This window comes from Ovis aries, chromosome 15 (genome assembly GCF_016772045.2).
Source record: "Ovis aries strain OAR_USU_Benz2616 breed Rambouillet chromosome 15, ARS-UI_Ramb_v3.0, whole genome shotgun sequence".
Lineage (NCBI taxonomy): Eukaryota > Metazoa > Chordata > Mammalia > Artiodactyla > Bovidae > Ovis > Ovis aries.
Window position 1 is genome coordinate 64,476,892 of NC_056068.1, and position 16,533 is coordinate 64,493,424.

Here is a 16,533-nt window from a genome sequence, read left to right on the forward strand (position 1 = left end):
AAAAAAACAACTTCACATATGTATGTATCCATGTAGCTATTATGTATCTGTCTGTTCATCCATCCATGTATCTATCATATATGTCTATCATCTGTATCTATCTGTTGGTCTATGTACCTATCCATCCATGTATGTATCATCTATCTATTTATCTATTGGAGTAAGAGACAAACTTCCTTAGAAAGCAAATGAGGGTTAGCCAACAGACCACATCTTTTCTCCTCCCTCTGTGACTGCACACCAGCCCAGTTGCCATTCCTCTAGGCTACCATCACCTAGATATAGTCTCTTCCATGGTTTTCTGCAAAGGCACCAAACAAAGGCTGAATATGTGCAATGTTCAGGATGGCTGTGAAAGACAAGGAGGAAACATGTTCTGCTGAGGGAGAGAAGAGATGGAGGAAGGCTTGGGGAGGCAAGCCTTGGATAGTCTAGATTCTTCTTACTGGGGACAGAGGGTGGGGCTCCCCATGGCTCTCTTGTGAAACTTGTTTGAGGGGCAGCTCTGTTTCCTTACAGAAAAACACCATCAGATAATCTCCAGCCTTCCTTAAAGACTGTTTCTCAGGGTAGAGGAAAGGCACCCTATTATCTGTTTGAGCTTCCGGTTATTTGTGTTGCCCGGAAAGCTAAAGTCAACATCTACTTCTGTGTTCTGCATTGTGTACATTGTTAAAGCCTCTGGGAAACTCATCCAGTTTCTTCTCCAGATGAGCTTCCCAGACTCTCTGGAAGACATTTAGAAACAGGCATCTCTTCAAATAGGCCATCAGAAAATAGTCTCTCAAAGGCAGGTTCTCTGTCTTCTAAAGGATACATTAGAGAATGCTTACTCATCATCCTTGTAGTTCGTAGGACTGACTGTCAGCTCAGCCTCTGGGCTAAGCACCGAGGTCAGGGATTCATGAGTGGGATCTGAGTCTGGTATCCCACTCAGAAAGCACTGTGGATACTGGAGTTCAGTCTGGGTTTGAGTCCTGCATGCGTGCCGAGTCGCGTTAGTCGTGTCCAACTCTTTGCAACCCTATGGACTGTAGCCCACTAGGTTCCTCTGTCCAAGGGGTTCTCCAGGTGAGAATACTGGAGTGGCTTGCCGTGCCCTCTTCCAGGGGATCTTCCCAACCCAGGAATCAAGCCTGCATCTCCTGTGGCTCCTGTATAGCAGGCGGAATCTTGACCGCTGAGCCACCTGGAAGCGTGGGTTCGAGTCCTGCCCCTCATCAATTACGTGGCAATTGACAACACTCTGAACCTCAGTTTTCTTGTCTTTAAGGCAGAGTAATACTACCTAGGTGTAGGATTGTGTAAGGACTACCAGATTGTGTGTGGAGTAACTGACAAGGAGCAAGCATCCTCAGTGTCATCACTGTAGTATTAGACCCGGAACCTCTCCCTTCCTCATTCAGCCCAAACTTTGTTCCTGCTGCACTTGAGAAATGCTTCCAGCTGCCTTTGGAAGATGTTCATTCCATTTCTGGGCAAAATGTTAGTCAATAAGATCTCATTTAATTTGGTGGCAAGGGGACACCAAAGTGCTGACACCCACGTGCTTACTGGAACAACTGTTGCCAGGCAGACACGGTAGCCGGGGATGTTCCGGGAAGCTTGGCTATTGCAGAAGCTGGTGAAAGCGAGTCGGCCGACGCGCTCCAGGCCTGTCTTTACTTGCTTGATGACAGGCAGTCTCCACGGCTGCTTGTCTCAGCAGGATCTGCCTCTTCCTGCCTTCAGTGCTGACAGTTGGCATGAGGAGGAGGAGATGGTATTTCCCTCCCTCTTCGGGAGAAGCACTCCTTTACCTGGTCTCAGAGTATAGAAAGACCCTTAGGGGCAATTTAATGCAGTAGCTTCCTTTTCATTCTGGAAATTTTGAAGTTCCTCAGGGTCCACTGCTTCCCCCAGAAGCCCAGGCTTGGAATTTCCTGCTTGTGGAGGGGTTGGGGCTGGGGGACCAGCTTTTGAACACATGAAGTGCCCACCCTTCAATCATATTGGGATGTTCAATCCTCTTATCTCCCCCAAATACTTTAATTACCTTTAACTGCTTAGTTCTGTTCGCCTTTAAAGAAAGGAAGATCCGGCCCCTCCCCGCCGCACCTCAGAAGTGACTAAAACTTTGCATCTTTTGATAGGAGTGTTCGCCTTTGTGTCACATTCTCATTTTGCTTTTAGTTTCTTAAGAGTGTGGTTGCAGACTGCTGTTTGGGCTGAAACAAGACTATCAAAACACAAACAATTGCTTGTAGTGTAAATACGTTATAAATCAGAACCCAGGGGTCCCCTTGATATCTGGGAGAGCTGGGGCTGGTCATGCAAGATGTTTTTTTTAATCTTCCTGTGGGAGAAGGAAAAAGATTGACATTTACTGAACACTTGTTATGAACCAAACTCAACGCTGATGCTTTCCCGTGAGTTTATTATCTAACTGCCATAAACCTCTCTTTGAGGTTTGCAGCAAATATCCATTCAGTAAATGAATGACTGCATTTCCTCAGAGCCAATTTTATAGGCTGAGAAACTGAGACTCATAAAGATGAAGTAACTTGCCCAAGAAGGCTCTGCTCTCATGTGGTGGGGCTGAAATTCAATCCTCTCCCTCTAATACCACACCAACGTTCCCACTCAGTCTTATGGGACCCATCCTATCCTCCCCATCTCCGGAACTGGAGGCCTTAAAGCTTCAAGGCGTCTCCTTTTCCTGAGAATCTGGGTTTTTCTGGCTCCTTGAAAATGAATGGTCTTGAAACAGTTTAGTACTACTGAGAGTCATCTTTGGGAAAACAGGTGGAGCGAACCTCCCTCTTTGCTCTCTGTACTGGCAGCGGGACCTGCGAGACCACCAGAGATCAGGGAGTCAATCAAGAGTGGCGTCTCGACTTCCAGGGGTGCAGGTGGGATCTGCTCGAAAGCACCTCACTGGAGGATTGTCTCACAACTAAAGAATGGTCTGAGTTGGCCCGCGATGCTGAAATTTGCTACAGGGAGCACTGGGGCTGTTTGTAATAATTTAGGAGTAGTCTCTCTAAGGGAATCTGCGATCCTGCTGTGCAGCTCTTAATTGAAACCATTCTCTCCCGCCGACTTCGATGGGGCAGGTTCTACTAGTCTCTGTGGGCTGGAAGGCGTTTAGTTGGTGTAATCGGAGAGCAGGATGCTGGTAACACTCTTGTTTCGTCTATTATTTCTTTTTGTTGGCCGCTCCAGCCTGCTTGACGCACACCACCGCCGCCTTGATTCCAGAGGGAAATACCACAACCCTGCAGGCAAGAGGGAGCCACTCGGGTTTAGAGAACAAGTTTAAAAGAAACGTAGACCTGTCCTTCTAAAGGCAGAGCGTTGGGTTGGCCAAAGGACCTAGAGACTACCAAAGTCAACTTCTTCCTGGGTCTGATAAAGAAACTGAAGCCTTACTGATGAGTACTGGTGGCTTATTAGTGAGAAGTCAAACTGCAGATCCCAGGTCACTGGACTCTAATGTATTTCCCACAAAACTAAAGAAACATCTATTGGGCACCATACTATGAATCAGACATCACAGATATAAAGATGAACAAGGAATGGTCCTAATGGAACCCATTTTGATTCTATGGGTTAGTATCACTTGAGGCAGACTTCTTCCAAGGATAGTGTTTTATAAGTAGTGTCTGTCTATCCATCTATCCATTCATCTGTCTGATGACTTCTTCCTTCCTTCCTCCCTTCCTTTCTGCTTTTCCCTCTTCCTTCTTTCTTTCCTTCCTGTCAGTCAATTGCACGTATTGTATAGAGGGGGGGCCTGTGTATCTGAATAGTTAGGCTCCTGACTCCTAACTGGGAGTCTTGAGTGGCTGTTACTGGTGATACAGTGAATGGCTGGCCAGTTTATCAAGAATTGTCAGAGCAGGAGGCTCTTAGCCTTAAATACAGTTTAATCTTTGAGATGATTGTCTAATATTAATCAAATCCCAGCCACTTTACTAAGCATCAGGTACTTTGCCACCTATTTCAAGTGTGTGTCTTCATTTACACTTAGAAGCACCCCATGAGGGAGTTGCCGCCTTTTCTTTAGTAAGGAAGAAATGAGGCCGAAAGGTTAAGAAGACATGGTGTGCCTGACGTTCCACAGGACCCCAAGCTGGGCTTTGGACTCAAGTCTCTCTAATGTGAAAGACTATGAGCTTGGCTGCTGTACCATCTTACAATACCATGGGGGTGATTGCTCCATCACCCTAGTAACTGTAAACTCCGAGAGGCTGAAGATGCTGGGAGATTCTTGTAAGCCTTCAGGGCTGGTGCGTGGACTTAGCGCAGTTGCAGTCTGATGGGCTTGCTCTGTCACGCTGATTTGCCTCCTTCGAGTTCAGGCAAAGACCCAGAATGGGTGTCTGCAGCCCACTTCCATCAACTCGGTACCCAGCTTATGGCTCAAGTGGACACCGAAGCTGGCTCATTCACTTATGGCTCAAGTGGACACCGAAGCTGGCTCATTCACTTATGGCTCAAGTGGACACCGAAGCTGGCTCATTCACTTATGGCTCAAGTGGACACTGAAGCTGGCTCATTCTGTTGCCTTGGCCTTTGCCTTCCAAGTCTCCCGTGTTTATCTTAAGTCCACATTCTAGGGACATCTCGTCATGGACCCTGGAAGGCAAAGATGAATTCCAAATGTGATTTAATCTCTCTCTGTTTGTGTATAGGTATTTTCTCTTGTCAGGTATCTGATCTCACCAAGAGCCTCATAATAAATAAGGAAAATATACCCAACAGCTTCATGAAAGAGTGAGCCTCAGACCACACAGACTGCCAGAAGAGGCAGCCTGTTCATCTTTTATTTTCGTGTAGTACCATCGCTACCCCAGACTGCCTTATTTATATTCTCTGCATTTCCCTGTATGGCTGTCTTGTTTCCCCACACTAGCGCATAAGCTCTTTTAGGATAGGGACCTTGTGTGTCCTCAGCTGTCAGGGTTGAATCTTCTAGAAAGGGCTTTGAATGTATGCCTTGCACCATGCCGTAGGGAGACCAATAGTGACCTGAGAGGCACAGATTTCGTAGGAAGAGTTCTTGTCGTCCTCATCCTAGAGCTTCTAGGATGCCCCTCAAATGTCCATGGTGAAAAGAGTTTAGGCCTTCACCCAGGTGTGGTCTCTTTCCGTGTCCAGTGACCATTTATTTGAAGGAAAATCCAGATCTTATTTTCTTTGACAGCTTGGCAGAAGGGTCATTTGTAACCTTCTCTATTTCCAAGCCTCCTGGCTTTTTTGTGTGAGCCATGTTCCTTAAGAGCAGGAAGTTATATTTGGCCCACTCCGGCGATGCATGAAATGGTAAAGACTTTGGTCCAAACTCTGTGGCTTGAGTCGGATTTAAAAGCTTGTCAGGAATGAGTTCTCTGGAGCCTGGCATTTGCATCTGGCATCTGTGGTTACAGATGAGATTTCAGAGATTGAAAGCTCAGGAAGAGGTGTGAATTACAAGCTCTTAGCTCATAGGGCAGTTGGAACTGTACTGATCCTAGAAATCTTCTGGCCCAGATTTTTAAAAATATCCCCATGATCCAGCGTCTCCCTTTGTAGGGTCTCTGTTTTGAAACATTTGTATTAATCCTTTTTTTTTTTTTTTTTGGTAAATTCTTTTTCCTGAACTTTTTTTTTTTTGATTGGAGTGTAATTTCTTTACGATGTTGTGTTAGTTTCTGTTGTACAACTAAGTGAACCAGTTACATGTATACATATATTCCCTCCCTCTTGGACTTCCCTCTGCCACCCGCCCTCCCCCCCAATCCCAACCATCTAGGTCGTCCCAGAGCACAGAGCTGAGCTCCTTGTGTTATATAGCAGCTTCCCAATAACTATCTGTTTTACAGATGGTAGTGTATATATCGGAGAAGGCGATGGCACCCCGCTCCAGTACTCTTGCCTGGCAAATCCCATGGACGGAGGAGCCTGGTAGGCTGCAGTCCATGGGGCTGCGAAGAGTCGGACACGACTGAGCGACTTCACTTTCACTTTTCACTTTCATGCATTGGAGCAGGAAATGGCAACCCACTCCAGTGCTCTTGCCTGGAGAATCCCAGGAAAGGGGAAGCCTGGTGGGCTGCCGTCTATGGGGTTGCATAGAGTCGGACACGACTGAAGCAACTTAGCAGCAGCAGCAGCAGCAGTGTATATATGATTCTAATCTCTCAGTTCATCCTACCCTTCCCTTCTCTGTGTCCATATATCCGTTCTCCACGTCTGTGTCTCTATTCCTGCCCTGCAAATAGGTTCATTGGTACCGTTTTTTTCTAGATTCCACATACATGTATTAATATATGATATTTGTTTTTATCTTTCTGACTTATTTCACTCTGTATGACAGATTCTAGGTCCATCCACATCTCTGCAAAGGACTCAGTTTTGTTCCTTTTTATGGCTAAGTAATGTTCCAAAAGCATCTGGAGAAGGAGTATGGTCAGTTTCTTGAACTGCGAAGGAGACTGTGATTCACATAGGTGCACACACACCGCTCTTCACTTTAGCATCTGATAGAGGGGGAGAGAGAGAAACGTAATCTATGAGAGGAGAGAATGACTGAGTCACAGAAACACGACCTGATTTCCACGCCCTCCTAATTCAAAATCGGTGGAAATCTAGAATTCTCCTTGGTCACTTTAATACTTGTTGTTATCAGTACGTGCTTTTGTAACTGCATTAGTTCACTGCTGTGGTATTTGAAGAGGAAAGGGGCAACCTAAAGGCCTGGTTCTTGTTCTATCTCAATCCATGTGAAGGTGGCAGGCTGCCTGACCCCTTAATAGTGAAAACTTGGACAAATTGTTTTCTTCTTTTTGTACATCATAAGAGTCTGTATTCCAAGTACCAAAATTCAGAAGTAAGAAACACAGGTAAAGTGTCAACAATTAAATATTAAAATGGCAATTAATTAAATGTTTAATTTGACATGATTAACTTATAGAGGCAACTTACATTTAATTATATAAATAAATGAATAGGAAAAGAACAGGTTTCTTAACCTCTCTAAATGGTAGTTTTCTTATCTGTAATAAGGTCTGATCAACAGTTGTCCTTATATCATACATTTGTTGTGGGAGTTAAATGAGACAGTCAGTGGGAAGCACTTAGCACACAGTAGGTGCTCCATTCTCGGTAATATGGCAGAGAAGCCCAGCCAGAGGTCCAGCAGTAGGACCTGTCCCAGCCACACCCAACAGGGTCCTTGCATTTCCGGCCCCCAGTGTGAGAGTCTCTGTGCCCCACGCAGAGGAGGGTGGCTTTGGTAAACGCCTAAACTAACTCATGTCAGAGACCAGGTATAATTCTGTCGTTTGACTTGTGACTATGCCAGTCTCATAGTCGAATGTTGAGTCAGTTGTGCTCTGAACCTCACCTGTTTCATCTGCAAAATGGAGTTGATGATTTGACCTCTCAAAGCCGTTCTGAGGATCCCATGGTAGGACATGATTACCACACCTAGATTAATGTTTAACACCAAAAAGCCGCTCCATAGATTCCAGAATCTTCTCTTCATCCCTTGAAAGGATGCTGGGAGAGATAGAGTCAAGGAATTCAAATCCAAGTTGGAGATACCCCAGACTGGGCAGTCCTGCTGGGCTCTGTGGGAACTGGTGCTGGCCTTCTGTTCCCCTCAGCCTGGATGGCTCTGCCTTGGAGGATAGCAGCTTCACCTCAGTTTCTGGATCTGTCAAGCTGCTTGAGTCCATTGCTGATCAGCTCCCATCACTGTAGATTAGGTTTGGAAAGGCAGACTTAGCTATCTTCTCTCCAACCTTTAAGGAAAACTTTACATCGCAAGGCATTTTTATTGAGACTGATGAGAGCATTTTTTTTTAAAAATTACTAAGCTTGGATCACTTTTAAAGCATTTTATGCAATGTGTTTGATTTGGGCCGCAGCCTTCAGGCTTCAGAGCCTTGTACTAATGACTTAGTGCTCTGACCCTCTGCTTCCACATCTGTCACAGGGGTGACTAACCCTCTTAGGATGCTTTGGAGCCCCTGGCACACAGCATGCCTTGCCAAGCAGTGGTTATCATTGCTATTATGGGCCCCTACTGCAGTGGTTTCCTGAGTGTTCCATGCAGCTTCTTAGAAAGCATTGTGGAGGGTATCAGGACCTTGGTGGGGTGGGGTGGGGGCTGGGCAAGAATGAGCTGCTGTTGGATCCAGGGTCTTGGATCTGCCCCTTCATCCTCACTCCAGCTCTCACGGAAGCAGTTCTGCTTTCCTCCATTCTTAAATATTGTGGTTCTGCCTAAGACATCATTGGGAGGAGAAGGGAAGGTAAAGTATGAAAACCATCACCCTTCTGTCTGAATGCTGCCACTTTTCCCGTTTGCTGGCTGACACCCAAGATGGAAAGGGCAGAACCACGGATAATGGGGAAAATCAGAATACCTCGAAAATCTGAGTTGAGGTCTAGGTTTTATTCAAATTCTGTAAGGCTTAGGAGTCTCTGAATCTCTTGCTCCTTAGTTTCTTCATCTGTAAAATGGGGCCATAGTACCTACCTGATGGGCCTCACAGGGCTGCCTTTGGATGTAGAAATGCTTCATAACTGGAGATGGAAAGACCCAACCATAGTGATATGACTGACACCTGCTTGTGCTTTGACCCACCTGTTCTGCTGGGGTTGGAGCCTGTATGCATCTTAATCAATGTTAGATTTTTGAAAAGTGTTGAGATGTTCATATCACCCCAGGTGTGCATCTGGCTTCTCCCTGCTTTATCCTACTAGCTCAAGCATTTCCTAACTCCTCCCTTCATCCTGGGAGGCAGGAAGTTTAGGCGTTGAACCAGAAATCGAGAGTGATTTATTCAAGGTCACACAGCTCATAATGAATAAGATTTAGGCTAGAACCCCTTCGCCCCTCTCCCAGATGGGGCCCTACGGGTCATCTGTGTGTCAGTGACTCACTAACCACCCCGAAAAGCAGCTATTATCCGTGAGTGACAGTCTCAGCCCACCTCAGCTCTCATGAAGTGTGCTGTGCTTTGTTGGTCAGTCATGTCTGACTCTTTGCAACCCCATGGACTGAACCCCGCCAGGCACATCTGTCCATGGGGTTCTGCAGGCAAGAATACTGACATGGGTTGACATGCCCTCCTCCAAGGGATCTTCCCAACCCAAGGGATTGAACCCAGGTCTCCTGTACTGCAGGCGATTCTTTATTGTGTGAGCCATCAGGGAAGCCCAAGAATACTGGAGTGGATAGCCCAGCCCTTCTCCAGGGAATCTTCCTGACCCAGGAATCGAACTAGGGTCTCCTGCATTGTAGGTGGATTCTTTACCAGCTGAGCTACCAGGGAAGCCCCTCGTGAAGTACTCCCCTCAAAATAAAATCAGCCAGTTCCTCAAAGATCCGGCTCCAGACCTGAACCAGAGCTGTACCTGAACTAGATAGGTGATATAACTATAACTACCCACCCCCTCGCCACCAAAGTATATATAGGTATGAAATAAAGTAGGACCTCTTTTTTCTTTTCTGCTTGCAACAGGAAAAACCCCATGTGGGCTCCTGAGATACTTTCTCATTTGTTTCTAACCACATCCTGGGTTTGTGTTAGTCAGTCTGTTAAACAGATATGATCCAAAAAAGAAGAAAACAGAAGAAAACAAAGGTCTGAGGCCCAGAGCCGAGCATTTGCTGGTTGCCATGGCGACATGTAGGGGTACACGCTGTGGTTTCTCTCCCTCAGCTGTCTTCCCGGAGACTCGTTCATCAAAACCACTTAGCCTCACAGAACTGGGTACTGAGGTGACAGTTCTGGGACACACTCTCCTTGGCCAGAAAGACTGTTGGATCCAGGATCAGGAGTGGGGGCCTAAACAGGCCTTCCCACCCTCTCCTCTCCCCCAGTTCCCATCCTTCCACCAGGAGGCAGGGGTGAGGGCTCTTTCTTTAGACTCTATACAAACAAGCTAAGAGCTTCATGGGGTTGGTCCTTGGGAGGCCTAGACTGAAGGGTCAGGGCAGTGGCTGAGAGCCCCTGCACTTTCCTCTGACAGAGTGGATGTGATAGGTCCTGGTTGGTTCAGTGTTGGCTGCCATGACAGGCTCCTTGGACAAGAGGCTGAGAGGCCAAGAGGATAGAGTCAGGCGCCAAGAAATTGGGGTGCATTTCCCTTCTGAGCGCCAAGAGATGAAAAGCTCAGTTGAAAGCCACCCAGGACACATTCTGGAGGAAATTCTCTGGGGATGATGGTGTATGAGTATTTTCTCTGCTCATTAAACCCTCACCCGCCTCCAGGGCAATTCCGGGAGAGACTGAGTCACCCAAGCCTCATGGTCTGCCCGGGGCAGCCAAAGGCGATTCGGCCACTGAGCGTGATTTTGGCATGGTTCAGAAGGGGATGCTGAACAATAGACCCTTTCATCAGGCGCCCATCACATGGGCATCAGGGGATGGGGGCGAGAGATGTGGGGCAGCAGGAATGCTGCCAGCCTTCTGGACTGGCAGACCTGGGTGGCAGCAGGGGCTGTAATTGCCAGGAAGACTCCTAGATGGAAACTTCTGGGCTTTGAAGACATTAAACAATCACAATGAAGAACAGAATGGTTTCTTCATGTCCCATTGACACTGTGGACTGTGGCCTTTATTGGAACAGCTTGCTCAGGCCTCTTATAAAAGCAAGTTCAGTAGTCAGAGCACTGGACAGGGGGTCCGAAATCTAGCAGTTTTGGACCTCGGCGGTCCTGCTTCTCTCACAACTGGCTAGGGGGGCATGCTCAGTCATTGTGGATCTTTGTTTCCTCTTGTGTCTCCTGAGAATTTGGTTAGCTGCTCCCTATTATCCCGCCTGGCTTTAAACACAGGTGATCCAATTAGCAATAATGCTTTTTAAAAAAATTGACCTTTTCTCTCTCTAGTTCTGATCAGAATCAGTTCGATTAGATTTGTGAGTTGCGTAACCTTTTCCAGACATGAACTCAGCAAATCAGAAGATAGAAAGAGGATCCTGGCTAACTCATGATAAACGGTATAAAGGTGAAAAATGTGGAGAGCCCACAGGTGCTTTTGTCTTGCATGTGATCGACTCCAGGAGTTTGATGAGTGAATGGAGTGTCATGACCCAGCTGGAATGGCCTGGTCTCTTGAAATTTGTAGGCTGGTCATCAGATATCTCAAAATGTCACAGGGACAGCCTGTGGTCTGGCATCCCAGTCCTAGGCCAACCTGTCTTCATTCTGCCCTGCCTGACTTCCACCAGAGTCCTCAGACTGTAAAGGGCAGAAGGGGCCTGAGGCTGCAGCTGGGGTTGGAGCTTCTGATCTTCAAGGGGATGACGGGAAGAGGACAAGTAGGATGAGAAAGAGGAAGCCAGCCTTCTGTTGGGGAAAGTCAGCAAACACAGGGACCTCCTTGGCATCTTTGCTTCGGGGACAGTGTGTAAGTTCTATTAGTTCAGGTCTTCCCACTGACATCTTCCCAAGCTCTTAGGAGAAGTGCCCTACCCTTTTAAGCCTCTGGTCCAGAATCAAGAGACCTGTGATCTTAAAATAATACTTGAGCTTATTAGCTCAAATTCCTCTCTGCAGAGCCCTGTTTTAATTCTCATCTCTCTGCACCTTACAAACCACGTGGAGAAGAAGTAGGTTTCCTGTAGCTCAGCATCTGTCCCACGCATGCGGTGCCGCTTAACACTGCATTGTGATCAGCCAGACTGCCCAATCGGAAATCTGGTCTGCTGGGCCCTGGCTGACGTCATTCCTGTCTTCTCAAAGAATCAGTTACCTTCCGTGTCAAATGGGGCTAATAAAAGTGCCTGCCGTATACCACCACCGCTGTGAGAATTAAATGAAATTTTAGGTGTAAAATATTAAAAACCTCATAGGGGTCCAATTAGGTGCTGGATGAACGTTTGCAGTTATTATCATGGCCGTGGAAAGTGCACGAGTCACTCAGTCGCACGAAGTGGCCTTCTCCCGGTCTTTAAGAAGACCAGCTTCCCCAGTCTCACAGCCTACTCTGGTGGGACCAAATCAGGAAACAAAAACCTCATTCTGCCTTAATGCTGTCTCACCCTTTCTGAGGAGATGGCGGAAGGGGCCAGGCCCATCTAGGTGGCGCCTGTTGGAAAACACACTAATTCATTGGGGGCCATCTGGAGAAGTCTGGCTCGGAGAACTGAGCCTCTGGGCACAGCATGACTGCAGATGGTCTCCCGGGGTCTGCACGTGGGGTGCCCCATGTGTGTCCTCGAGACGTCTCAGGAGATCTGGCCTCAAGGGTCCCTATGACAGGATGCAAAAAGGCCTTGCTCATCTTGGAGAGGATGACTGTGAAGTCCAGACAGACAACACTGGCTACAGAGCTGGAAGTTGGTCTCTGCAACATTTGCTTTCAGGGAAAACAGCATAAGTTCTCAGAAGCAAACGCTCCAAGACATTTGCAATATCTACTGGGGAATTCTCAACCAGGGCCAGCTGCTGATTCTTTTAGACACGATGCGGGGAGTGGACCTGAGACGTGTTTTGTAGCTCACACAATCTGTTTGTCCTGGGGGAAGTGGGGAAGCATTTCCTCCCTTCATTTGTTCCATGGGTGCCTACCTCTATGGTACTGCACAGGGTCCTGGGGAGAGACGCAGTCACTGCTCCCAGGAAGCCCACAAGGAAGTTCCAAAATTTTAGAATCCTGGAATTTCTCATTAATGAAGAAACCTTAAAGGAAGATCCCCTGGAAGAGGGCATGGCAGCCCACTCCAGTATTCTTGCCTGGAGAATCCCATGGAAAGAGAAGCTTGGTGGGCTATAGTCCATGGGGTCACAAAGAGTCAGACACAACTGAGTGACTAACACTTTCACTTGAAAGATAATGATTTCTTATCATTCTTTACCTATTTCTGTCATAGACATCTTTGAGAAACTAATGGAAACCCAGGGATGCTGTCTCCAGCGAAACACCTACACACGTGTACACGCTTGCGTGCATATGTGTGCAGATACATAGATAGGTACATATACACAGAATCTTGCATATAAGTAATTTCACAGGTTTATAGACTCCTGAAGACCCGCTCATGAAAACTTCTTGTCCCTCAGCCCTACTGGTCAACTGTGTGACATCCCCTCCCCCATGCTACTCACCTCCTAGGAAAGTCTGGAGACCCTCAGAGGCGAGTTGGGTAAAGATTACACAGTGTGGTACTCTCAGAAGAGGCTGTGATTTTCTTCCACTTGTGAAGCGACTGGAGCAAACCAAGAAGCTACTCATCTCAGGCCCTAGGCAAGATTTTGAAATGTGCTGGGGTGATGTTACTAGAAAGATCTATTTTTCTTGATGTGAGTCTTAGTGAAAAATATAGGCAAGATTAATAGTGTTATGGGTCAGCTTTGGTGTATCCAAAAACAAATATACCTAGAACCCCACGGAATTGGTGTCATAGCCCAGGAGTTGGAACCCTGACTCCCCGACTTGGGTGACTTTGGACACATTATTTAATTTGTTTGTGCCTCAGTTTCTTTCTGTCTAAAATGGGCTTGGCAGTAGTACCTATTCCATAGCACTTTTGTGAGAATTAATTTAGCTGAAGTAGATCACCCGCCTAATGAGTATAAAACACCCATTGGCTCTAATTAAGTGCCAAACATCATATGGAGTGTTTGACATGCTTTGTCTCATTTCACGGTCCCACAAACCCCGATGGCACTGTCATCCCATCAAGGAGAAGGCTGAGTGTCAGAGAGGAACTATCTATCTGTGTAACCCAGAGCTAGTAGCAATGTCAGGACTTTAAGCCAGGTATATCTGGGTATATCTCCTCTAAGTTGAACTACAAGGCTTCAATGTGAGTTGGTGCCAGGGAGTGGATTACACAGGTCTCTTGGTGAGCACGTTTTTTTGTGGTCTTCCCGACAGGCCACTGATAGAGCTCTTCCCACATGGGCAGTGAGATCCCTGGGTGCCGGGCCCATGGTTTCTCTGTCCTCCTGGCAACTGCATCATAACAAACACTCTTCCTCCTTCAGATGCCACCCTGAATCTGAAAGTGGCCTCCAACCATTAGTGTTACCCATCAGATCTCTCAGAGGGAGGAACATGGGATCACTCCTTTATTTCATGATTTATTGGAGACCAGAGGGTCCAGCGGAAAGCAATCTTGATTCATGTCCAGCTGGACAGGCTTATTGGAGAGATGCATTTGGCCATTTACTATTAGGCCCTTGAGTCACGGCAGCTCCTGGATCACAGAGATCTCTGTTTATCCAGAGCAATGCCCAGATATCTGGGGAGTCCTGCCTCACTACAGGTGTTGGCAGTGTGGCCATTGCCAGGGACACAGGAGGCTGTCCTGTGATTTGTGGTCCATGGCTACTCATGCCTCAGCCTTGCTCTAACTTAAACCTTGGGATATTTCTGGCTCTACATGGGGGAGGTTGAGAGTGCATAAAATGTTTTGTAAATTAGGTTTAGAAGTAGTGGCCTGGTGGTTAATCCTGTGGTCTCTTGGTGCCCAGACTGGCTGGGTTTGAATCCTAGCTCCATCATTGTGAGTTCTGTGAACCTGGGCACACTTCTTCCCCTCTCTGTGCCTCAGTTTCTGTATCTGGAAAGTGGGGACAATAATATTACCTACCGTATACGGATAAAATGAGTTGCTGCGAAGTTGCTTCAGTCATGTCTGACTCTGTGCGACCCCATAGATGGCAGCCTACCAGGCTCCTCCATCCTTGGGATTCTCCAGGCAAGAACGCTGGAGTAGGGTGCTATTTCCTTCTCCAATGCATGAAAGTGAAAAGTGAAATTGAAGTCGCTCAGTCGTGTCTGACTCTTCGCGACCCACGGACTGCAGCCTACCAGGCTCCTCCGTCCATGGGAGTTTCCAGGCAAGAGTACTGGAGTGGGGTGCCATTGCCTTCTCCATAAAATGAGTTAATACTTGTCAAATGGGTAGAAGAATGTCTGGCCTATACATCATAAGTGCACAATATGTGTTAACAGCTATTATTGCTGTTAGTATTACTAATACCCTTTGGGGGTAGTAATTTCTGCTTGTGTAAGTGTTAAGGAAGTGTTGGAAAGTCTTCATACATTTTGAAGACTTAACGGATACACAACCCTGAAAGGCTTGGTCCTTTTTAAGGCATGAGGGACCCAGAGGGGAGGAATATGAATACTCTTGACCTGAAATGAAGGTTTTGGAACCGTCTTTGGAATTCCCAGATGGCTGAATGCCATCAGGGCTAGGATAGAACCTTTTTTATGTGTGAGATTAAGATGAATATAAGCTGTGGAATCCTCACATTGCATAGAATTTCTTCATTCATCCAGCAGCCCCTTTTCTGAGATCTACTGCACGCCCTGTTTAATCTTCGTGTTTCTAGGAAGGCTGAAGCTAGATTTTATCCATGCTTTCCTGTCTTGGCTGACCATAAGCACACACCACACACACTCACTATTCTCACACACACGTAGAGACACCCTCACACTTGCGTGTGTGTTGTCTATCAAGGGATGTTGTTTGCTCCTCGTGGAACTCAAGAGATTTTATTCACAAGTATCAATCTGAATGGTTCCTTTCGTATTTGCATATTCTACATGCCAGGTGGCAAACTCAAATTTATGTTAATAACACAGAAACTGCCATTTAGCTCCAAGCCACCGTCCATGCCTCAGACTTTATATTTAACCTGGGAGTGACAGCAGCCACCCGGCTGCGTGCTGACGGCCACGCCCTGCCTCTCCTGGCATCTGCTGAGATCTCTCCTAACAGTCTCACCTCCAAGAAGCTGATTGGGAGGCTTTGTTTCTCTTTTGTAAGCTACACACAGAGGGCCTCCGGAAGGACAGTCACCCAGCGCAACAGTTTCTCTTGGCAAAGATTGGCCAACCGAAGCCAAAGCTGAAAATGTCAGTAAAAACAAACAGGATTTCAAAAGCGCCTTGTCCGTTCCCCTCCTCTGTGCTCCTCTAGCCTCATCAGCCAAGCGTTGTGTGAGTGGCTTCCGAAGGACACCATTAGACCAGAAAGGAAATCCCCCAAACACGTTTGCTCCATCTCACCTAGTTCTGACACTTTTTTAAAAGCATCTCTGCACTGATGAAACAAAAGGAAACCACTTGATACTGCCTTATGTCTTCTCAAAGCTCCATTTCTTCTTTCACTATGTTCAGAATCGAGAAAGATTGTGGCGAGGCTTCACAGTTCTCTTATCATCTCGGTTTGTACTTTGTCAGACACTGTTTTCTCATGGTTGGAAGCTACTTCCTGCTCAGAGAGGAGAGAGCACTTGTTGTCCTTACAGTTCCATTAACACCGATCCTATCTTCGTCATTAGGTCACAGTTGTTCAGGCGTGTCCCTCCAGAGTGAAGACTGGCTCTAATGACATGAAAGGATTCCTGAGCACACGGGAATAAGTGGATCAGAGTGTGGGTTTTGGTGTTAAATAGACCTGAGATGGAATTCCAGCTCTGCCACTTAATTGCTGGGTGACTTTGGGAAGTCATTTCCTTTTTCTCAGCTCCAGTTTCTTCACCTATGAATAATATGTATATAACTTACCTATAAGTCACCTCGCAGGCTTCTT

At 46.8% G+C, this 16,533-nt stretch overlaps 1 protein-coding gene across 27 annotated transcripts in view; it reads left to right on the plus strand.

Moving 5' to 3' along the window:
- Positions 1 to 16,533, plus strand: part of CD44 (CD44 molecule (Indian blood group)) — an 89,412-nt gene that overhangs the window by 19,109 nt on the left and 53,770 nt on the right. The window lies entirely within an intron of this gene.